General features: G+C 36.4%; 1 protein-coding gene and 1 pseudogene across 5 annotated transcripts in view; both read left to right on the top strand.

The window, feature by feature from the left end:
• The window catches only part of LOC129726435 (cGMP-dependent protein kinase, isozyme 2 forms cD4/T1/T3A/T3B), a 414395-nt gene that overhangs the window by 117427 nt on the left and 270678 nt on the right, over positions 1 to 26290 (top strand). The window lies entirely within an intron of this gene.
• On the top strand, positions 5434 to 24834 carry LOC129731068 (40S ribosomal protein S21-like; annotated as a pseudogene).

A 26290-nucleotide genomic window follows, 5' to 3' on the forward strand; every position in this document is an offset into this window, starting at 1 on the left:
TTGGGTGTGTGTATAGGGGACTTTTTTATTATTATCGTACACGTTTGGGTATAACTGTTTTGTCAAATTTTATTGACAGGTTGATAAAGTTCATGGACAAACGAAGGACAAAAACATCAGGGTCGTTAAATTTGCGAGACACTCCATTCGATTTGACTGTATTTCGAGAAACAATCAATAATTATTTGAAAAAAAAAATCTTTTTAATTAAATTGTATATTATAGACAGTTAGCTAGGGGAATAGACAGATGAGCTTTTCAAACGTTCACTAAACTTGCTTGCTTTATAGGTAGAAGGATTAACAGGAATCGTTGGGTTTTCAAGTAACTTCTTAAAAAATATAACATAAATAAATACATAATCGACACCGATTAGCATAAGGATGAATGAATTACGCCATGGAAGTATCCTTTAAATAGAACGTAGTACGCTTGATTAAATCCGGTTGGTCTCATTGTCATTGTAAAGACAGGTGTTTTGGGAGACATTTCCAATATAAAAGGAACAACTGAACTTTTCAGTGATTCTCATTATAAAACCAAATTTTCTGTTTGCTTGTGTAATAATATGGGAGAGGAGTGGTATTGACATTTATTTTTGAATATTGCACCCAATAAGGGGTTATACAGGGACGAGCTGTTGTTATAAATAAGTATACTTACATACACAAGGGTTCCTTTATAAATACCAAGCTAAGATCTACTCCGTTTGTGGGATAAATCTGTATATCGTAAAGCTCATAACTATTAAGCTTACAAAGATATAGACGCCCCTTTTCCCCCATCGGTTCGTAAGTATCGTAAACCGAAGCATAACAGCAGTCATCAACTCACCCCTATGTAGTAAACGCACAGCATGTTATCACTCCTCAGAGTGTATATAGTTCATAAACAAGATTTCTGCTGCTAGTCGCAGCATGTAATATCCGAATCGTTTCAATTTTTTCTTCTCTAACCACCATCCAAACGTTCACGTAATAAAAGCTGAACCATACAAACTATCAACTAGAACTGCATCGGGCACTCATTATTGATTCAGATCACACCGCACCGCCTGTCGTGACTCAATTCAGGTGCATTGCATTGGCCATTCATCATGTTCTTGTTATTGTTGTTGGTGCGTTGACCAAAAGTGCATACATGAATGTGCGTGGTGGTGACTTGCGCGTATGAACCGGATTGTAAACCGCCACGCGGTCACTATAATGGGCGGGATTTTGCGCTCTACAGGAGGCATCCTTCCACAGGCAAGTTTGTAGCATTTCCACAAGCAGGTAATGGATTGGTACTTCGAAAAAGGATTGGATCTACCTACGAGTGTGCCATATAATAGGTTGCGATAATTTAGTGCTGATGGGATGTGTTCTTTTAAATATATATTAATGGGGTTTTTATTTTGATCAGAGATGCGATAAAAGGTGTAGAAGAAAATTGAGATGTTGGTTATAACTAATTGATTAACCGTAATCGAAATGTCTGGTTTATTTGAAACTAAATGTCTTGAAATCTTCAAAGACTGGACAATTTGATCAAACCTTGATCAAGATGTGCGTAAAACAGACCAGTAACTCAAACCGCAGCGTAGCACGCAACCTAACTTTTTGGTTTAAAATTAATCAACAGAATATTCCAACTCATTTAATTCACAGTGTACTGCTGAATGTACTCTAATAATTAAAATTAAATGTTATTGATTTGGACATTTAACTTGTTAAAACACACAATTTCTATGTTATTCAGTACCGATTCGTGATGTTAACATTAGCATGTTCAGATGAAAATAAGTTCTTCGCACTTGTTGTGACGGGTGACAAATGTAATTTTTTTTCTTATTAATTTACGTCGAAATATGTATCTGTGTAGTGACAAGTGATATTAAGTGTAAGTGACGTGAAAGAACTGAAAAGGGAAATTACCAAATGTTCAAAGGTTTTCTGAAGAATTGTAATCAAAATTTCCTTCACTCATTCGTTCTGGTACACATCTTAATTGATAACCATACCATTGGATTCAAACCATAACTTAGACAAGAAGAACGGAGCCAGTGGCTGGCAGGGTTGATATTTGTTGACACTCTTGAGTGAAAGTGAAAAAAAAACATCCATAAACGTTATTTTTTTACAATCCTTTCAGAGTTCTCCCTTCCCGCCTTTTGCATGGGAGTGACCTGTCAAAACACCTCATTATATTTCATGCGATGAAAGCAAGACAACAGAATCAGTTTATCAGTTAACGAAGATTGTCAAGGCATCGGTCAGTGTCAGTGAAAAAGTGTTTCGGTGAGGTTAATTTTGGTTGAGTGGACTGTTTGTTTTTTTTTTCGCTTTGAAGTGAATCATTTGGTTGGATTTGTCGTCAAATTTTATTCCGTAACCGTGAACGATGCGCGCGATCTATTTCATCTGAGTGTAACAGCACGTTACTAGGACGAAAATCTAGTGTATCTGAAAGAGTGCTGCGATCATTGGAAGTGAAAATTTAAAATGATTGGCTGTAGTTTTCGAAGAATTTTGCTGGGGAAAATGACTTTTATCAGCACTGGTGGCTGGTCTTTCATTACTTTTTCGGCGAATCATTGTTTAGGTTTGCAGGAAATTATATAGAGTCGAAACCGGAAGATTTTCGCTTTTGAAATGGTTTATCGTGAACTTGTTGCTAAAATTTTTGTGCAGTACAGTTAGAACTGTACAATGCGCTTGCGTAATGCTTTTTGTTCGACGCCATTTTGAACAGAACTGAGCATGTTTAAAGAAAACAAGACCGACTGGCATACAGAGGAGAGAAAGCTTTCATATTCATACTCTCGGAGCGTGTTTGTTCTGGAGCAAGAGAACTTCAAAAAAATCTAAAATTTTAGTTGTCACCCATTATGTACCGCGCAAAAACGACATAAACTTTGAAATATACGTATAAACCTAAATTAATCCACCTAGCGGTCAGACCAAGCATTTCTCATTCAAACTTATTTTTTGTAAAAATAGATTTACATGGACGCTTCAATCCAATAATGAACTCTTTGTGTTCTTTCTGAAAATATTGCTGTTGTAATTGAAGTATAAAATGTGAAATTTGACGTAATGTTAGTGCTTAAGAATAGCGAAATAAAAGAAATGACTCTTAATTTCGAACAATTTAATCACGAGCGATACCGGGAACGTTTAAATAGTACGAAACCATATATAATTATGTTGAGGCCACATATATTGATCAAAGTGGATATAGTTTTAAATTTTTTAAGTTTTTGAATTTCTTTTCTTTACACTTTTGAGCCACATATCAAATTGTTATGAAGTTTGTTATTTGTAAGTTTGAGAGATAACTCATTCGTATGACACTAGTTATGTTCAAATAAGTCGTATAATCTTTGAGATAATAGACTTTCGTAGTTTTAACAATTTAATACATAACGGTTGATTAAGTTCGAAGGTCAAATGGAATGGGACCGTATAAAGCAGTCTAATTTTGAAACTATGTGTTCGATTAAAAATCATCAATTAACCCTTAAATAGCCATCTGATATCAATATTGTTCAAATCGGTTGTGTAATTTCTGAGATAATGAAGTTTCGTGATTTTCACATTTCGGTACATTGAAGACGAAGTTACAGTCCGATTACAGTAAAATTCAATAGGGTGTTACGAGGTTACTAGAATTTTCATTTGACACTTATTTTGTGAAAATCGAGTCAGCCATCTCTGAGAAAAGTAAGTGAGTTCAAGTAGTCTTCGGAATATGTTCCTTTTTATAGCTGGATTTCACATTTTTAAACATAACAGGCGAAGGAATAGTCCGATTGCGAAATAAATCAATAGGGTCTTATTGGGCAACTAGACCTTCCATTTGACACTGATTTTATGAAAATCGGTTCAGCCATCTCTGAGAAACATGAGTGAGATTAAACAGTTTCCAGAACACATTTCTTTTCATAACTTGTGAACCACCAGTTCAATCTTTATAAAATTCAAAAGTTAAGGGTATTTCAGGTAGCCCGTTCATTTGAAACCAATTTTGTTCAAAACAGTTAAACAATCATGTTCCATAATTTTTACTTTTTGATACATAACCTCTTAACTATAAATCCGATTACAATGGAATTGAATAGGGTTTTATGGGACAACAAGACCTTTCATTTGCAATCAATTTCATGAAAATCGGTCCTGCTATCTATGAGAAAAGTGAGTGAGAATAAAAAGTTCCACATATACACACACACACACACACATACACATACAGAACATGCTCAGCTCGTCGAGCTGAGTCGAGTGATATATGCCATTCGGCCCTTTGAAGCACTTTTATACTTTCGGTTTTGCCAGTGATTGCTATACCTTTCTAGGAGAAAAGCAAAACGGTTACCAGTAAGGAACTGAATCTTCAATTTAAAACTAAGATTGTTGTAATCAGTCCAAAAGAAGTAAATTGAAAAAAAAAGTTTCTGAACACGTTTTATTTCATTACCTTTGAAATACATGTTCAATCATCATAACATGTTCAATTAAAATACATGTTCAATCATCATTCGTTATTTAGGGGTTTTTAAGACGTTCCATACTCTAGTAATATGATTGGTTGAGGCAGAAGCAGGATTTTATATAACCCCAATAGTACATTCTCGATTTTCTAGGTGTCTATCGACCGTGTAAGAGAAAGCAAGCATTAAGCGACCAATCAGAGGTCGAAATCTGCACTTAACCAAGGCTTCACAATTTTCAATAAACATTTTCAAAAAAAAAACACCCTACTATAGCCTGTTACTTACTGTGTTTTACGCGAGAACGAAAAACCGTGCAAAAATCGTGTAAACAACCGCGTCATTTGAAAAAAAAACACGTTATTTGGAGAATCGTCATGAAAAAACCGTGTAAAGAAGACCTTACTGTTCTGCCGTGATATGACGTAGATTCAAGTGATCAGTTTCTTAGTACGGCCCAAAAACGAATGAATTTCTTGTCAATTTTGTATTGATATGGTTGCCTACGTCACTTTGTTTTACTGATTCTATGCACCGTACGAATAAGTCACAACGAAAAAGAAGGCACCAAAAGATAGGTCTTCGAAAAATGAACAAATTGGCATGAAAAACCCATATTCGAAAAAAATGGCATTTCCGTCACTTTGTCATCTCATGGCAGTGTTGTCTTAGGCGACATTCATAAATTACATAGAGCAAATAGCCCTACTTTTACTCTTTTACGAGATCAAAGAGTTCAAAATTCAGAATATTCCGTCACATTTCACATCTTGTACTCGAATATCACTCTAAATTTAACATCAATATTCTCGCATTCGCATATTTCTTAGTTACTTTTCCGTAATTGATCGGAGCTAGTGAAGTTGCACAGAAAACCACGTATATGGCAACTTGGGAATAGTTTACGACTACGAAGGAGAGAAAGGGTTGTGTCACCGTGGTAAATGACGTAATTGAACGAAATGGTCAGACTGAACCTGAGTTTATATCTAAATCTCTACGACTGCGGTGGGAAGGAAGGTTTGTATTGTCTTTTTTTTTGTTCACACAACATTTATTTGACACGGCACAATAATTTGAGTTGTCTTGTCTCCGTGGTAATTGACGGAATCGAACAATGTTGCACGCGAAGATCGCTCACTATGAAATCGAACGAACAAATTGTCATGACACTCGCAACAATCATCTACAACCCGAAGCATCTAAGTATTTATATAAATGTGCATTGTCAATCTCGCATATTTTCAAGAAAGCAAACAACTTCGGTAGACGCGGTTCTATGAAAGGTATACATCGCGTAGCATTAGATTAAGACTGTATTCATTAGATTTTGGACTGTATTCTGAAAATCGAAAGACGCCATTTCAAATTTCAGAATGGCATCCGCGATAGATTTCCGTTTTTAGAACATCATATCGGCCCGGAAAACTTTTCTTGAAGTTTAGAAAGGTTACTGGCACCGATTTACGACTTCTGAGCGTCATCCCGTTTCTGGAAATACTCGTATTGGGTGGTATTTGACCATTTTAGGCTATTTTACAGATAGCGGAAGTGGATATTACAACATCTGGAGCTAATTCCCGGCTATTGAACACGATCCCGATGCCGAAAAAAAGCATATTGGATGATATACTTTAGGCTGTTTTTTGTTGACGCCGGGAGTCGGCATCGTGGATTTCAAAATGGCGTCTGCAATTAATGTGCCGATATTGGATGGTATCTGATAATTTTGAATTGTTTTTCAGAGACCAAAAGTTACGATTTGAGAATTTAAAATGGTGATTCCGGCAATACTCATATTCGATGCTATTTGATTACTTTGGGATGCATTTCAGAAACCGGAAGTCGCTCTTTTGAATTCAGAATAGTGTCTGGGATCAGGTTCTGGCATCTGGGCTCCATCCTGATTCCGAAATTTCTTATATCGAATGGTATTGATTGGTTTTAAACTGTTTCACGAGAATGTGATAAATGAAAGAGGAAGATGTGACATAGGCTTTGAAAATATTAAATCTCATCCAGTGGGGACCCGATCCAGCAAACTCCGATGTTTCTGGTATGATATTTACATCAAATAAACTACTGGGAAGGTACACTTTTCGAAACCCAATACCAACCTCTTCAGTTGCGCCACCTTTCTAACATACGTCGATCAACTACACACACAGTGCCTATGTGTTGAAAAATGCACAAAGATGAGTAAGTGGACAAGACTGGATGTGACTGATAGAGAAAGTCTCTTCACACGCAGAATATATCAGTGATGTACTGTTATATCTATGGCCTGCGTAAACGAGATTTTCAGTCAGTATTACGACTACGTTTTAAGTTATTCGTGAAGTAGAGTAGTCTATTATTACAGGGTATGGTATAACAAATAAGAAAAAGTGTATAGGCTAAAAAATACCTCTTGTAAGAGACAAGAGAAAAGCATCATGGTTTCATTACTGTATGATAGTGTGAGATATATTCCAGATAGATATTGTCAATCACATTGGAGTTCATCGACGGTTCGGACAGTTTGACAAGCTGAAGGGCCTGGTCCCGATCAAGGCAGCCGCTGCTCTTCGCATACAATCTCTTCAGTACTATTGAACTTGAAAAAAAATGCTGCAGTATTACTTATTTCTTGTTTTTATCGACAGTTAACTCCGCAGTCGTTGTACCAAATTTCGAAAGTTGAAGCTGACATTTCTTGCGTCAAAACGTTACCACCCGCGGCGCTCGGACGCAACCTAGACTCTAGATCGCGGTGGTGTGACCCTTAAGCGAATGTCTTTATTTTTGTTGAGTGTTGCCAACTGCTGCTGTAACGTATTACAATTACTTACGTGCTGATCTCACGCAACATGACTGTGTTCAATAAAATGCAATCCATTTCCGGTTTGCGACCAGTACCGACAGACCGTTTGTGTATTTCATAATTGCAACCAATTAAGGCTGAAATCGGTTGAGAAGTTACACGCGGACGCTAAAAAATAGCATGATGTGCAGGTAAATAAAATATTTTATGTTGCAATCGAAGCAGGATGTCTCAATAAAAAAAAAAGCCAATGGTAATAACGTAACCGCTCGAGTTGTGTGCCGCTGCTGTTTGTTTATTCTATTTTTATGGAATATGAACTGGTTTTCCACTTGTTGTTAAGTGTAAACATTACACCAGGATGTCTTAAGTGGTAGCGTGCTTCTGAATCTGTTCTTTGTACTCGTATTCGGATAAAAGCGCTGCGAAGCAGCTCTAAAAATGTGTGTGGATTTGATTGCTGATTTTATAGGCAAGTAATAGATGCGCTAATGGCAATCAAACGGTACGTTATATAGACATTTTGAATTAATGTTATCGAAACCAGTTTACAATTAAAATTACTTTGATTAATTTGATTACTTAATTAATAAATTTTGGTCAAAGACCGCCGAGAGTATGCCGCATTTGAAACGCGACTTTATTACGAATGGTTTATTATTTGAAGCGACGCGTCGCTGCTCATCTTAAGTTTTCGCGCAAAAACTGTCCAATTGGCTAGGATCCAACTGACAAGGTGCCGAAATAAAAGCGGAAAAACGAAGAAATCGTCACCGTTGAAAACCTTTTGTAGTTGGAATTAGCGAGTTCACTTACAGGCGCCTGAATTGCAGCTGAGTTACAGGTCATAAGAAGACGTTTCACGTTGCATTGCGAAAATGTCAATGGCCACATCACATGTCACGCGGTTTTGAGACCAAACCGTTTTAAACGTCGGCGACATTTGATATTATTATTAGAACATTCGTATGGGACCAAAAGCTGACTTAAAATCAGGATGCGCAGCTTGAATTATACCACAGAATGTGCTCAAGAAAGCATTCGTTTTTTGTACCGTTTACCCGTTTCCGACCGAGCCCACATAATTGTCTTTATGTAGGTACCGTAGCGGAGTTACTTCGATTTAGGTTTTGTTTCACGTCACTTTTTACTTAAAGCAGCGGTTCTCAACCTGAGGTACGCATACCCCTAGGGTCACGCGAAAGCCTTCAAGGGGTACGCGCAGGAAAAATTAGTTATGGCGAACAAAACAATTTTTCTTTACAATACTTCATTTGTTGTTCATCAAACTTGCTCTAAAAACATGACTGCAGTAATCAAACAAACCATACATAGTCCATTTTAAAACCTGAACTAGACTACCACAACATGATCTACCACTATTCTCTCCCACTCTGCGGGAATATTTCAAGCCAAAAGGTACAATTGATTTGGAAAATATCGCCTAGGGGTACGCGGACAAAAAAGGTTGAGAACCGCTGACTTAAACAATTGTGTGGACTCGGTTGGAAAGAGTTAAAGCGGTTTTGTGAACCTGAAGTATAAAGAACTTGAACTTACTTGAAAATCGCTGAAAATTCCATTTGATTTAGTTTTAGTTAACAGAACAATTATGTAATTAAGTAACCAAATATTGAGTTGGTATTTGTTGAAAATGGATAAATTTATGGATGGCTGATACGATGTTTGATATTAGATAGCTTAGCTAAGTTTTGACTGTACAGATCAATGTTTGCTACTCCGTGATGGGTTCGAGCCACTCAAGATGCACAATGAATCAACTGAAAGAACGACTGGCAGTGGTCGTTCCTCCTCATTGTTCTTAATTCCATGACCCGATTTTTTATAACGGCCACGTGCTTGCAGTCAAGGGATATCGTCGATTTCGAGGAACACCGGCACAACTCAAAAATGTTTCATTTTGAAATCTTGATGTCGAACGATGCTAAATACAGTTAAGTTGTATCTCACAAAGACTCGTTACAAAATTCACAAAAAATCCAGAGTTATAAGCATATGCGTCTGCAATTCAAACCAAAAGCATCCTTCGAAAGATGATAAAAAAGAGATTTTAACTCATACAATTTACTCATATTATTTTCAAACACGTTTCTCTCGAAACTATGAACTCGAAACTACGAAACTCGAAGCTCGCACGAAACTTACAACATGGAAGGAATGTTAGAATGTGGTCTTTACTTTGTTAGAGTTCGATCTTCCCTACAAAGTCCACGGATGAGAGTTTCAGTTAGTGAATTGGGTTTTTCATCAGGATTCACTCTAAAAAAAAATATGACTATCAATTGGAATAATGTAATAATATAGATATGATCGTGTACATTTGATGTGAGATAGATAAAAATATAATAAGAATTAATAAGACATGTAAAGTTGTTTTTATTTTTTTATTAGTTGCAAAAAAATATTAATAGATTTGAAAAACATACATATACATATTAGACTGGGACACAGTTATATCGGAAAAATAACGATGGTGTTATTTTTTCGCTTCCATGCTTTTTTCGTGTTCCTTATGGGTCCTATAACAACAGTGTAACTTTTCAGATCGATCGGTGAAACACCCGATTTGCGCCCGATTTTTAAAGCTTTCATACGATTTTATATGGGAAAACCACTTCTTCAAAACTTTTTCTATAGAGATGTCCAGTTGGTACCTAAATTATATCAATACATGGTATTTGTAGGAAATTCTCCTGGGAAAAACTCTTCCGAAGACCGCAAGGCGCTACCATGCTTGTGAAAACAGATATTCACCCCAGACTGATTGAATATCTGACGAACGGCTCACAATTGAATTTTACTAGCAATACTGCTGCAGCATGCTGCTATTGCAAATTCAACCATGTGATTAGAAATGATATCGCTTAAATTTATCTTGGAGACTTCCCCGAAGATACTATGAGCAAAAATCACACTTTGAAAATTAATTCCACGCGAAATTATTTCTCATACTCAAGCAAGTTTGCAATAGCAGTATGCTGTAGCAGTGTTGCTGGAAAATTTCAATGGTGAGCCGTCTGTCAAACATTCAATCAGTTTATGGTGAATAGTTGTTTCTACAAGCATCGTAGCGCCTTACGGTCTTCAGAAGAGTTTTTTCCAGGAAAATTTCCTACAAATATCATGTATTGATATTTTTTAAGAGCCAACATGACATCTCTAGAGAATAAGTATTGAAAAAGTGGATTTTCCCATATAAAATCGTATGGAAACTTTAAAAATCGGGCGCAAATCGGGCGTTTCACCGATTGTTCTGAAAAGTTACACAGTTGTTTTGGGACCCACAAGGAACACGAAAAGTGCATGGGAGCTAACATTTATTCTTTTGGTTCACCCTAATACATATACGTTGTGCTGATATAAAGTAAATGAACTTATATGAGATTAATTCACACTAAGTCAATAGTGGTTTTTGTGCTGCTTACTGTAGCTGAAAACATAAGTTGGAATAAGTTATTACAACCACATTGAAGCGCTTGCTCAGACCTACAGCAAGCCATCTTGCTTATTACTTTTCTTCATCTTCCACCTCGGTGATCTTTGTTGTATTTTACGCAGTGTCTTGCCTTATGTTCAGTGGTGTCGCTCCTCTCTGCAACCATTCACCGCATGAAGTTATCCAAACAGATCATCCACACGTTCAAACATCTGCTCCCTTACCAGAGCCTAAAACTGGCTGACAACCACAAACGTTAAAAAACGCATCAAGAATATATGAAGATCAATAAATATAACGCTAGAAAGAATCCCGATATTGCAATCAACACTGTGATAACTACTCCTACACTGTCAGGGCGGTGTTTAGATAGGGCATAGAATATTTTTACTGGGTGTGTGCAGGAAAATCAACACATCACAAACTCGAAATAATAATTTGTACTTATTTTACTGAGCCCATTGAACTCATTACCTACTCGATGCTCCCATAGCCTGCGGTAACTGCTCACACGAAACACAGTTTCATAGTGTGCAAAAACCTGGTGAAAAACACTGAAAATGCAAACTTTCATTGAGCAGACAATTCGACGAAAGCCTGCTGTCAGAGCCTTCGGTACGATGTTGAATATGAGATAGTTAGAAAAAATAATTCTAACTCTTTGGAATATTTGCAAATAAATAAGTTACGTTTGAACAAGGGTCTGCAAGAAGATGTTTATTGAGTAAAAGACTAAATCAAAAAAAAAAGGTGGAAGTAATACAATTCCTCACTATGTAGGATGAGTGAACTTATTATGAATGTACGTTTCTATCAACGGAAAAAGAATACCTGATTGTCTCTGAATTATGCCAAAGCGATTAACCCATTATGGCCCAGGTGTTCGATTTATCGAACAGCACTTTGGAATTTTTTCACGAACAACTGAGATGCGATAACCATATTCCGTTATCTGTATATGGGTCATTCCATACGAAGTGACCACGAAAAAGCACAAACTTGGACACGACCATCACAGATTTTGCTCAAAATTGGGAGAATTATTCATCTACTGTCACTTTGGAAAAATCCCAAATTTGGTGTCGTTTGGAATACCCCCCGCTCTGTGGGACCCGCCTGTTTATTAAAGTCATTTTTTTTTGTTCAAAATCTCTTTTTTCTTTTTCTTACAATTCATAGACGTAAGATGTCCGAAAAATACTGATAGATGATTTTTGAAGAAAATGAACCAAGAAATCCAGAAAAAATATAAGTTTTGGCCGGAAGTGTTGCCGGATAAATTATTTTAGTATTTGAAAACTAAATTTACATTTTTCGGGAAATGCAGCCATTTTTATTTTAAATTTGATAATTTCATCATGTTTCTTGGAAAATTTCACATAAGAAACAACTATCATCCCGAGGTAATATGAGCCAATCTCGAGATATAACATTTTTACGAAAGAAGTTGTAAACTTCGTAATTACCTTTTTTAAGGTTTATAGACGTAAGACACCCGGAAAATAGTAATAGGTGAATTTTAAAGAAAATAAACCAAGGAATCCAGAAAAATATTATTTTTGACCGAAAGTGTTGCCAGATAGATTGTTTTTGTATTTTAAAATTAAATTTGCATTTTTCGCCAAATTCAACTAATTTTATTTCAAATTTGATGGTTTCATCGTATTTCTTGGAAAATTTTACGTAAGAAACACTCATCACCCCGTGGTAATATGAGCCAATCTCGAGATATAGCATTTTTACGAACATAGTTCTGAATTTCGTGATAAATTTTTCGTAAAAATGTTATATCTCAAAATTGGCTCATATTACCACGGAGCGGTATGTGCTTCTTACGTAAAAGAGAGAAACACTATGAAACCATCAAATTTGAAATAAAATTAGCTGCATTGGCCTAAAAATGCAAATTTAATTTTAAAATACAAAAATAATCTATCTGGCAACACTTCCGGGCAAAAACAAAATTTTTTCTAGATTCCTTGGTTTATTTCCCTCGAAATTCACCTATCACTATTTTTCGGGTGTCTTACGACTATAAAATAAGATAATTACGAAATTTACAATTTTTTTCGTAAAAATGTTATATCTCGAGATTGGCACATATTACCTCGGGATGATAGTTGTTTGGTATGTGAAATTTTTCAAGGAATACGATGAAATTATCAAATTTAAAATAAAAATGGCTGCATTTGCCGAAAAATGTAAATTTAGTTTTCAAATACAAAATTTATTTATCTGGCGACACTTCCGGTCAAAACTTATATTTTTTCTGGGTTCCTTGGTTTTTTTTCTTCAAAAATCATCATCAGTATTTTTCGGACATCTTACGTCTATAAATTGTAAGAAAAAAAAGAGATTTTTGTCAAAAATTGGGATTTTTCCCAAGAGACAGTAGATGAATTATTCCCCCAACTTTGAACAAAATCTGTGATGGTCGTGTCCAAGTGGCATGTACACTTCGTATGGAATGACCCATATGATAGCTGGGAATCTTATGCACAAAAAAACCTACCGGGTACCCCTTCTCTCCCATTCCGTAGAGAGGGGAGCTTCTTTTTTTTTTAATCGAAAAAAATAGTTGAAACTCTAAATGTTGATATTCTCTAGTAGCTTTTAAATGAAACTGTTTTGCCTTTCTCCTAGAAAGGTATAGCAATCTTTTGCAAAACCGAAGATATAAAAGTGCTCCAAAGGGCCGAATGGCATATATCACTCGACTCAGCTCGACGAGCTGAGCATTTTCTGTATGTGTGTGTGTGTGTGTGTATGTGCAGATTTTTATTCTCACTCTCTTTTCTCAGAGATGGCTGGACCAATTTTCATGAAATTAATTGCAAATGAAAGGTCTTGTTGTCCCATAAGACCCTATTCAATTCCATTGTAATCGGATTTTTTGTTTAGAGGTTATTTATCAAAATGTAAAAATCATAAAACATCATTATCTCTAAAACCACACAACCGATTTGAACAAAATTGGTTTCAAATGAACAGGCTACCTGAAAAACCTTTAACTTTTGAATTTTATAAAGATTGAGCTTGTGGTTCAAAAGTTACGAAAAGAAATGTGTTCTGGAAACTGTTTAATCTCACTCATGTTTCTCAGAGATGGCTGAACCGATTTTCATGAATTCAGTGTCAAATGGAAGGTCTAGTTGCCCAATAAGATCCTATTGATTTATTTCGCAATCGGACTATTCCTTCGCCTGTTATGTTTGAAAATGTGAAATCCAGCTATGAAAAGGAACATATTTCGAAGACTACTTAGACTCACTCACTTTTCTCAGAGATGGCTGACCCGATTTTCACAAAATTTGTGCCAATTGATAAGTCTAGCTGCCTCATAACACCCTATTGAATTTTACTGTAATCGAACTGTAACTTCGTCTGTAATGTATCGAAATGTGAAAATCACGAAACTTCATTATCTCAGAAACTACACAACCGAATTGATCAATATTATTATCAGATGAGCGGACTAGTTAAGCGTTAACTGATGAATTATGAATGAACACGTGATTTCAAAGTTTGGCTGCCCTATACGTTTCCATTTCATTTGATTATAATCGAACTTAACCCTCTAATACCCAAATTTATTTTCAGACGGACTCCGAAAAAACTTTATAAACATTTTTTTGGTATTGATTAAAGCTTTTTAGAGGTTCAACTGAAGACCGTCTGAAGGCGGCACTGGGCACTAGAGGGTTAAGCAACCGTTATGTTTTAAATTGTTAATAAAACAACGAAAGTCTATTATCTCAAAGATTACATCACTTATTTGAACATAACTAGTGTCATACGAACGAGTCATCTCTTAAACTTACAAATAACAAACTTCATAACAATTTGATATGTGGCTCAAAAGTTATGGAAAGAAAAGAATTTCAGAGACTATTTGAAACTATACTCACTTTGATCGATATATGTGGCCTCAACATAATTTAAATGTGGTGTCGTACTATTTGAACGTTACAAAATCATTGATTCCTTGCGACGTGTTTAAAGTCTGCAAATGCACGTCAAATCGATCAAAGTCGAATAACAAATCGTTTGAAATGATTGGTTTTATCGAAATGACACCATCCTCGACTTTTGGCTTCTGTACATCGCTTTAATTCTGAATATATTTATATTGGGTGGTATTCGGTCATTTTCAGCAGATTTGGCATCAATCTGGCACCGGAAATACCCATTTTGGGAGGTATTTAGTTATTTTGGTTCTTTTCTAGAAACTGAAAGTGATCGTCTTTAAATTCAAAATGGTGTCCAGGGTCAATGTTTGGTTTCTATGCATCATCTCGATAACCATATTGAGTATTATTCGGTCATTTTCGACTGTTTCCTAGAAGTTGCCATTAAGCAATTCAAAATGGTGCCTGATTGGTTATTTTAGGCTGTTTTTCACAAACCGTAAGTCGCCGTCTTGGATTTCAAAATGGTATTTAAGATAATTTCTGGCCCCTGAGCGTCATTCTGGTTGAAGAAACACCCATATAGAGTGTCGGGTCGCCATCCTAGAATCCAAAAAGGGGTCTGTGGTCGATTTCAGTTGCTGTGTATCATTCTAGTTCCGAAGATACTTATGTTAGACGGAAATCGGCCATTTTTGGCTGTTTCCAGAAACCAGAAATTGCCATCCTACAATTCATAATGGTGCCTGAAGTCAATTTTTAGCTTGCAACATTCCGGAGATACTCATATTGGGTGGTATTTGGTCATTTTAGGCTGTTTTTCAGGAACCGGAAGTCGCCATCTTAGAATTCAAAATGGTATCTGTGGTCGATTTGAGCTCCTGTGTATCATTCTAGATCCGGATATTATTATATTGGGTGGAAATCGGTCATTTTTGGCTGTTCTCCAGAAACCGGATGTTGCTATTTTATAATCAAAAATGTTGCCTGAGGTCGATTATGGAACATATTTGTTACCACTAAAACTTTCAACTACCAAATATGGTTCCATTTAGTTGATAAGTTCGCGAGATGTGCAGAAATTTATGCAGAAACATGTGCCTTCAGAAGAGGGAGGGGAGTCGAACCATTATGGACATATCTGTTACCTCTAAAAACATTCTCATACCAAATTTGGTTGTATTTTCTTGATTAGCTCTTGAGCTGTGCGAAATTTGTGTTTCATTTGTATGGGACCCCTCCCTTATAGAAAAGGGAGGGGTGTCAAACCATTATGCACATATTTGTTACCTCTAAAAATATTCACCTGCCAAGTTTGGTTCCATTCAGTTGGTTAGTTCTCAGAATGTGTAGAAATCTGTGTTTCGTTTGTATGGCGCCCCTCCCTTATAAAAGAAGGAGGGGTGTCAAAACATTATGGACATATTTTTTACCACTAAAAACATTTGCCTGCCAAATTTGGTTCCATTTAGTTGATTAGTTCTCGAGATGTGCAGAAATTTGTGTTTCATTTGTATGGGACCCCTCCCTTCCAGAAAAAGGAGGGGTCTCAAACTATCATAGGAACCTTTATCGGAATCAAAAACCCCTACATACAAATTTTCACGTCGATCAGTTCGGTAGTTTTCGAGCCTATATGGATCAGACAGACAAACAGACCGGACTGCATTTTTATATGTATAGATTACAACATCAATTTTTAAGAACCTTAAGAATGAATATACATTTATTGGATTGAAGCGTTCATGTAAATCTATTTTTACAAATAATAAGTTTGAATGAGAAAGGCTGGGTCTGACCGCTAGGTGGATTAATTTAGGTTTTTGTACTATATATCAATATTTTACAAGCATTACAACGCGCGCGTCACTTGGTTGAAAATGACTGTTCGTTTTACCGAACAGTGGTCCAATACATGTTCACCAGGGTGCCTTGTAAATCAATTTTTATCGCTATGAAACACGACTTTCCGAAGTCTGATTGAGCTGAAATTTTGCGTAGGGACTCCTTTCGAGAAGATGAAACTTTTGAGGCCTACCGCTAAACCAAATTTGAAGTTCAGCAACTTCCAGTAATCGTTGTTCTGTATACTGTATAGGGTAGAACAAACAAGCCAATTTTCAAGATAATCGATTTAGTTCAATCAAAGTTATAGCAATTTTATATGTTTAGCAGTTTTAGGACATCAATCTTTGGCAGACTTTTTACCCCACTTACTCCTCTTCAAAAAATCTGAGATAATGCAAAACATTGTTCTATTATGAGGATAAACAAACCCTCGAAGTTTCAGTCCGATAGGAGGACCTCGAATCAAGATCTTGTTGCGGTCTTCACGTACTGGATCCCAAATTGTGTGCAAAAACCTGGCACTACCAAATACTTTTTGACTATTAAGTTAAATGAAACAAAATTGATCATCCTTAAAAAGCTGAAAAAATATGGAAAAAAGACCGATGGGTGACGTTACATCTGCCCCCACTTCGAAATGATGTGAAGCTCCTTAAAAAGGAAGACTTACATGGATCTGTTATGCTGGCCTCTGTGTATGCATCATATTCTTATTATTATAATTCAGTTATTTAGTTTGAGATTTCGTCTTTTAATGTCTGGCTTCCTCTCGAAGACCTCTTTCGCATATTTTAATAATGAAGATGAATCTCATTCCTATCACATCAATGTGTATCACCTGGTGCAATCGTTTTTCGTTTCGTACCGTTTGTAGTTGCGTTGAAGCTCCCGATTGTCCAACTCTCCGCAACCATCTAGCGATGGTTGAGCATAACATTACTGTAGAATAAAGGTTTATATTTAGATATCGAAGAGAGCTTGCTTACGGTATAAAGTTTTATCTTTCTATAATAAAATGATTCTCAATTGAGCCCTAAATCGTTTGAACACACTTTTTAATGCCGTTATAAGGAAATAGAGATACAATCTCTATGTAATCTCAATTAACTCTTTCTTATAAAAAAAACCGAGAATTAAATTGGTCTAGAGCCAAGCTGCTAAATAAGGCCTGACAAAACACAATTTTTGTTCCACGCGCGTGGAAAATGCAAATTAGAAAATATCACTTGATTTGCAACTGTAAAAAAACAGATTTAAAGCAACTTTATTACTTGGGCGCAACAGCTAGTGAAAAGTTGACGTTTCTGCGCGATTAAAATCGCACAGTTCCAATCAACTTTGACTTTGCTCGAAAAGTGGGCCCGCAGATTTCACTTCACATGAACTTTTTACTGTAGAATAATTGTAACTAGGGTTTTTACGACCGATTTCGTAGTTTGGCATTTACTCAAAACTTTAAACTATGCTTAGAATAATGATCACATCAATATTAAATGTTCAATAATAAACATGAATAGACTATCGGTAATTTATTTACTATTACTACTATTTACTTAAGGAATTCAAAAAATTTTGGTAAATAGTCGAGGACGTTCGAAATTTCCTATTACTATCTTAGTTATAAAATTACCATGACCATGTGTAATCTCTGCATCCCTGCACACAAAGTTGCAGTCCGCACTACTTTGCATTGCAAATGGCGCTAACGGTCGGTCATAAATCGACGCATATATGCACTTGGCCAACGGTAGCAACCTGTCCTGATCTATCAAAATTTCTACGGGTAATTGCTCTCGACCAATAAGATTAATTGATGTTGATGACGGACTTACCTCAACAACGTTGGCACTAATCCAATCGAGTGAACGTTGTGGCATTACCGGTATTACCGCATGTGGAGAAAAATCTTGGCAAAATGGTAATCGATGGATTCAAGGGGCGACGTCGATGCACATCTGCATAGCACGACCTACGTCATCAAGTTACTTAATAATAGCCACCTGGAATCCTGTCTCGTAATTCATCAATCTGTTTTGTATTCTATCGGTGAAGATTTCCTTATAATCCATCATTGAGGCCGTCGCGTCTTGACAAAGTGGGCACGTCCTTCGGACCTCACTTATCTGCCATCGTCTGCAGCTACTGCACTGCAATATTGCATCACAAGCGTGTGCGCTTTGAGTCGTGCGACGGTCTTTATTCGTCACACGAAAGGGTGCTGGTATCCACACCTAATCGAAGCACACACATTACACACGTGGATGAAATATTGGCACCAGGGTAAAATGGAAACAAAAAGCGAATGCGCAAATGCACCACACATTAGTTTTATGCAGTTCACATTCTTATTGCTGCACTTTATCACGCTCCCGTGGTTCGATCGTTTCTGCCCTTCGGAGAGGGTGGGTCTTTACCGACTGCCGCCATTTAATCGTTGATGATGGCGGCTGCGGTGGCTAACGTTCACTTGCAACACCGACGCTGTCGTTATAATGGTAAATGGGTAGGGAAAATCTAATCAATAATGTCATTTATTCCGCAGAAATATTACACGCCGCGTACGAGTTTGATACTGGATATGAATTTGTTTCGTATAGACGGACGGAGCGGGTATAATTTTTTAAGGATTGCACAATGTTGGTAGCAAATAAATGTAAAAAGGCACGTGATACGTTACTTAAAAGTTTTATAAAATTAAGGAGGATAATACGGTTGAGACATTAAGAAGGTCTTTGAGTTAGCTGTAAGGTTTAATGTTTGTTTTACATAACATAGACTAGAAATCAACATTTTTACTAATAAAATTTATTTTTATTTTCAAAATCATCTTCTTTTGGTTTTACTATTTGCTATATGCACAGTTTTTTAGTTGATCTCGCGGTTGAAATGAAGCTCGGTTAGAGTCTAATCTCTGCTAAAATTATTAGAGTTAATAGTGTCGCAATCACAATCTGTTGGAAGTTGATGCATACATTTCTTTCCTATGCAATTTTACTATCCACAGGGTGGCCACTCAATCGGGAAAACGGGAAATGCGGGAAAAAGTCGGGAATTGAATTATATCGGGAAAAATGCGGGAAAAAGTCGGGAATTTTTTATTTTATCGGGATTTTGTTACCAAGATTTTTTCAAAGTATTGTGTATGATGCAATAACAAATGATGGAGAAGTTGTAAGTGTCTTTTTGAAGGAATATTTGGCAAACTCTAGCGAAACTAGCTACTTTTTCCGCTTAGAAACTCAATGCTGGTGGGATTTTGGGTTAGGGACGAACTTGCTATGCGGAGCAAGTAATTGAAAAAACATTACAAACTTGCCACAAAATAGAGCAAACATTATTTTGGAATTTTTTGGAAAACTAATTTTTGTACATTTTTCAAATTCAAATTTTTCTGTAAATCACACAATTTGACTGTAAAAAAAATATTTTTGATGTAAATAAAATCAGAAATGTTTTTAGAAAGCAGCATAATCGTTTATTTATTTTATTTGTTGTTGCATACGACTTTTAACATGCTTTTTGTTTTGCAACTGATCTTAAAGTACGATGCTGGCCTAACTAGCCAGTCGTCGTAGGTTCGTGTCTCGGCTCGAGAGAGACTGTTAGTGTCTGCAGGATTGTAGCGCTAGCCCTGCAATCGTCCCGTGCACTAAACAGCTGACTGCTGGTTGTGACCAATAAACAAAAATACTTTAAATATTCTAAAAGCCAAAATAATTAGCTTGATTGGTGTGATGTTTCCGGCAATGCTGTAGATACTGGTTCTATTTAAAACATTGATTTAAGATCTCAAAAAGCTTATTTTTTGAATTCTAAGTTGCCAAATGTTACAACGTTGATTATTTGAACACGAATTTGTTTCCTTTTCAACGGTTTCTGCAAGACATGTTCGTGCAGTAAAAGACTTCTAATTTGAAAAACAATGATTTAAGATCTTTTTTCTGATTCCCAGGTAATTTTTTATGTTTCGAAATCACTTATTTTGAAATGTTAGTCCCCAATATCATTTTTTTATCAGCTTGACCATTTTGAGCGTTGGATGCAAACAAGTTGAAGATGTTGGCAGATGACCAGAGAGATGGACTAGCAAATCAAAATGCTGAAAAAGTTGAGAATTCACTTTTAAAAAGTTTTGAATCTATGCAACGCGTGATGAACGAAATACAGGTAAATCGCAGTATTTTTCCTGAACGTAAAATAACATTATCTTCAATTTGAGAAGAAAAAAAAAACGCAAATCCATGTCACAAGTTTTGTTCCCTAAAAAATCAATTCAAAATATTTTTTACTTTTAGGTTAAGTAGTTTTATGTTCACCCTTAACTTCCCAGGACTTTTTCCGATGATTTGAACAACGAGAAAAAAATGTACGCAAAGTGCTGTTTTGTTCGTTTTTGTTCTCCTAATAGGTTGTTATGCGTTGAATAAAAACGGTGCTTATATCATATTTTAAGAAGACAGATAGACAAACATAATGAATGCACGATATAGCTAACACGATTATTGACTGCTTAATGGAAGATTTGGCAATTAGAGAATATCGCAAAAATTATATTTAACCTGTATAAAGGCAAAAGTTGTATTTTATGTAACTAATCAACTGTTTGTGTAGAATGTCCCGATCAAATTCGGAACCGTCGATAGAACATAACCTAGTTACCATTTTTGACAATCGAGAATTTCTTGCAATCATGCGGGAAAAAGTCGGGAAAAATTCGGGAACTCGAAAATGTAAAATGAGTGGCCACCCTGTATCCAATTGTTTGTTATCATACTACAGATTTTTACTAGATCTCTTGGAAGCGGTGATCTAATTTGGATGATATTTCCAAAAATTCTTTTGTGATATTATCCCGTATGTATGAAGCATCATACAACAAACAAGGTACATACAAAAATGTCTCAAAGTCAGAAATGTAGGAAATATTAAAATACTAAATATCAACTAATGTTAGAATGACCAAAAATGTAAGAGAAGAATTGAAAACATGCCAATAAAATACAAAAATGTAGATATATCAAAAGTGTTAAAAAAGGTTTAAAACATCATAAATGTGTAAAAAATCTAAATTTCTATAAATAAGAATTAGTTAAAAACTTTTGAAAAGAAGTCAGCACACAAAAACATTATATAGAAGTCGCTTTTTGGGTGGAAGATATGCAGCTCGTGAAAAACAAACGCGTGGATTCCGAAATTCACGGAAAAATCTATGTATGGAATATTTGGTAACTGTATAACATAAGAATATTCGGTACATAATTGGATTGAAGAAACTCGACCGACACTCTAAATAAACGATTCGAAAATGAAAAACCATTGAAAACATATAGTATAAAAATGAAGTTGCGTAAAACCAGCCAGTAAAAAAAGTAAGTTTGTTTGGTTCTCAATATAACCAATCTATCCGGTGGATACGGTAAATACTAAATGTCACGCGTCACCTCTAACATGATGTTCCCTACATTCTAACAGATGGCGTTAGTGGTATGCAACAATTTCGTTCAACTGTGTCGCTTTGTCGCGTCGGGATGTTGTCGTGCTCACATTTGCATCGCAATAAATTGAAAGCACGCAACAGGTTTGAGAAGGGAGGGAATAATATGAGTTATCAGTACTGCATTCCAACGTACCGTTCCTTTTTATCTTGGGGGGTAAGCTAGTTGAAATTTATGCTGCAATCAATTACTGTATAGTCTAGCGAATCCTAATCAATGGTTTGATTGCCGCAATATCACCGCTCGGTGTGTTTGAATGCGGCAGCTTAGAAACGACGATCGAGTCAGTCTTTGGCGAATGGCACGGCAATGCAAGTACAGATTGTCAATATTCACGTTTATGCACCGCGCGTTCGTAGCTACCTAACGAGTATTATTATGTTATGGCTGTTACCATAAAGCCGTAGTGGAATGTTCATGTTTTACAATTAATTAATGCTTTAATTTGGCGTTCGTGCAGATTAAAGTTGTTCTACATTCGCCGATGTCACCGGCCTGTCGATTGCTGGGACTTGTCAGTTTGTTGGAGCTACATTTCCTGTAGAATTCATTTCATATTAAAGGAAAAAACGAGATTTTAAGTCATGCCGACGGAGAATGGCAATTATGATTGAAGACATTGAAATTTATTGAAAGAATTAAAAATGCACACAAACACACATACACTTCAATTTGCATGCAAAAAATGTTAACTTAACTTTTTTTTTCATGTCAATACTTACGTATATATAAAAATGATATTTCTGTGTTGCTCTTTCGATCCCGGAAAAAAATAATAAAAATAATCTTTTTTCAGACCGACTGATGAGGAAACGCATTCTCAGTGGCTTATAAAGGGAATCAAGTTTATTGATTCCTATGAAAAATAAATTTGGTTGAAGTTGAAGTAATTTTATAGTATTGTAGTACAGTATTTAAAAGTGCTTAAATCGGTTATGCGTTGTTTTTATGTAAATTTAGATCATGCTTGATCTACAAAGCTGCATAAATTAGACATAATCTACACCAGGTCAAATATTTAGAACCTAGCAGATACTAAAATTCATATTCACCACGACAGAATTGAATAAAAATCGGCGATTCGAAAGAAAAGAAAAAAGTAGGAGGGTGATATTCAAGACACGACCGCATGACGTTGACTACCGTATTCTTATATATATATATAAAAAAAAAAAATTCCATTGAAGCAAATGGTAGAGGGAATTGCAACGCTTCTTTTACAAAACTTCTGTAACAAAATTTCGAGGCACCAAAAGGTACCAGTTGCCGATTATTCTCGTTTACTGGTTAGTCCGTCCAGAATTCCAGCCATTTTAGTATTTTGCAGTAGCCATTTATTACTAACAGCTACCAGCATAACAGGTGAAACCGGCACGAGATGACCGGTACTATTTTGTTTTTCCTCCTTTTAGCTGCTAACACCAAGCGTCCGTATGATGGGGTGAAATGTTCGAACGATACGTTTTATACCAAGGCTTCGTCAGATAATTAGAAAGAAGGAGGGGCTACATAGATGATGGAATGGTAGAGACAAATGTTTCTTGAAAGCTGCGCCGGCCGTTGTCGTAATATTAACACCAACACAAACATGCATTTTTGCAAGGTTTTTTCCGCTAGCAGCAGCATTTGGTAAAACAGAAAATTCAATTAGCCGCTTCTGTACCAAAATTTCGAGGCACCAAAAGGTGCCAGTTGCCGATTATAGTTTCCTGGTTAGTCCGTCCAGAATTCCAGCCATTTAAGTGTTTTGCAGTAGCCATTTACTACTAAAGCCACCAGCATTACGGGTGAAACCGGCACGAGATGACCGGTACTATTTTGTATTTCCTCCTTTCAGCTGCTATCACCTAGCGTCCGCATGTCACTGGTGCGGTTTTGGAATCAGAATGATGGGGCGCCGGCCGCTGTCGTAAAATTAACACCAACAAAAAGATGCATATTTGCAAGGTTTTTTCCGCTAGCAGCAGCATAAACATCGGAAACAGAAAGTGACAACAACAATAACAACAAAGTCAGATCGATTGTATCCGTTAGTGTCGACTGTGCTTGGGAAGAGAGGTAGTGATTGGCTGCGCGGTATGATTTAGACAATCGATATTAATTACCAATTTTTCAATAGTGTATCTCAAACAATAGTTAGTTTTTTGTTTCATAAATTCAACCGTAGAAGAATTCCTGATCGATTGATGCCAAAACCTCGAAAACCTGATTATAGATGACTGCAAAATAAGCGCTCAAAACCTGACCACTTTTCTCTGGTTTTCCCTGGTTGAATTACTAGATTTTCAAATTCAGGGGCCTAACTTCGATATAGACTTTAGTCAACGTCAAAAACAAATATCAGTTTGATTTATCAGTTAATTTCGCTTATACTTTTACTACCTAACGATGAAATAGACACTAGGAAACATGGTCCATAGAAATAAATTTTGGAGACTTTTCGTGGTCTCGGCTACAAGCTGCTCCTCCATTTTGACTACGAAATTTTTGAACTTTTTGAGATTGACCCGCAGCTCAGAAACGGAGCCTGGCGGTCTTTAACACAACGTTTATTGTTTTTTTTTTTTGATCCGTCATTGCTGCTAGCTAAAAATAACTGAAAAATAGAAAATTACGCTGCAGAATTTGATGATTTGTACTGCCCGAGGAAGTGCTCTTCCAAGCAACCGGATCATTCACGCCAAGGATCATGCCTCCATTCAGATCAACATTGTCGATTTGAACCCACAGACCGACCATATGTTAGAAACCTCTAAGGTGTACGCTATCTGTGGTGGAATCCGTCGGATGGGTGACGGACGATCGTCCGGCTAGCGAAGAAGAATGGACTGTTGACGAAAAACTACGGCTGAAGCATGGACAAGCGACGTTACAAATGTTGGCGTTGCCTGGGTGATGTTGTGTTCTGACAACGTACAGATCGGTAATCGGGTCGAAGAGCCAGCACGCTGCATCAAATGGTAATGGCCAACGATGTGTGAACTTTGTAGCCTCCTGTGGTATGGTAGTCAGAAGTAAAGCCCCCTGGATATTACCTGACTTACAAGTGGAGAACCTCCAAGCTGGTACGACGCTGGCCAAATAAGCCAGTCGTCGTAGGATCGAGTCTCGGCTCGGGAGAGACTGTTAGTATCAGTAGGATCGTAGCCCCGCAATTGTCCTGTATACTTAACAGTTGGCTGCGAAGTCTATATATAATAAACAGAAGGTCAAGTTCCGATACGGAATGTAGCACCAAGGCTTTGCTTTGCTTTACAAGTGGAGAACCAAATCGACCACGTTCTAGTCGACAATTAATTCTTCTCTGACATTATCAACCTTCGCATCTATCGCACTTCCTCGGAAGGAAGTTTCCTGGACATGTAACGCCACCACAAGCGCCCTAAGTGACACACTCACAAGCGTTGTGTCCAAGTCCTGGTTGCGCTCGGGGCTTAAAACAGTAGCACTACGTTGCACAGTGCGATGAACAACAAAAATCAAAACAGCCATTCTAGTATTTTTTCAATTGGTGTGACACGAAAAATGTTTAGTACCAATGAGAGCTACTATTTGCACAATTGACGAATGTCAAATACGTCATCGCAAAAATGTCTCAAACGCCATTTTTTTGTACAGAAGCATAAAATGATAATTTTCCAAAAATATTATCCATTTCGAGATAAAAGGCTTGAAAAGCATATTAAAATAATTTTTAGGCGATGAAAAAGTGACCTAAACGCCATCCCATTCAGTTTTTATGATTATTTCTAGTTCATTTTCTTTTAGTTGTGTATATTTACGGTTTACTGTTGCAAAACATCTAGAAATTGTTAATCCAGGAATCTCTCATGTGTTTTGCACATAAATTACGTGTTATACATAAAAATAGGGGACAGATGTACGACAAATTGCTCACTCTTGGTTCCAGAGGCATCATTTGAAAACGCGAATTTCGGTTGAAAGAGCAAACTTGAGCAATGGCAATCACTTCCAAAGTGTGAAGGACATTCCAAATAAGAGGAATAAGTGAAATTCAGAGAGGTACTTTGGGGTACTTTTTTGACAATCGATTTTAATTCCAAAGTGTCTTTTTTCTCTAAGCATAAATAAGCATGACTAAGAAGCCTTTAACTTCCAAATGCGCTATGTTATGTCTCAATAGTAACATGTGAAATAGAGTAGTTACATGCCTCTACCGTTGCCGTTTTGGTTGTAACATGTAAAGATATAGAGTATATTAAAAAATTAATTTGAAAACTAAGAATTTTTTTTTTGAAAATAACGTGTCACTTGAATAGTTGAAACCAGTGTGCAGTAGATGCGTGT

Source organism: Wyeomyia smithii, chromosome 3, assembly GCF_029784165.1.
Source record: "Wyeomyia smithii strain HCP4-BCI-WySm-NY-G18 chromosome 3, ASM2978416v1, whole genome shotgun sequence".
Lineage (NCBI taxonomy): Eukaryota > Metazoa > Arthropoda > Insecta > Diptera > Culicidae > Wyeomyia > Wyeomyia smithii.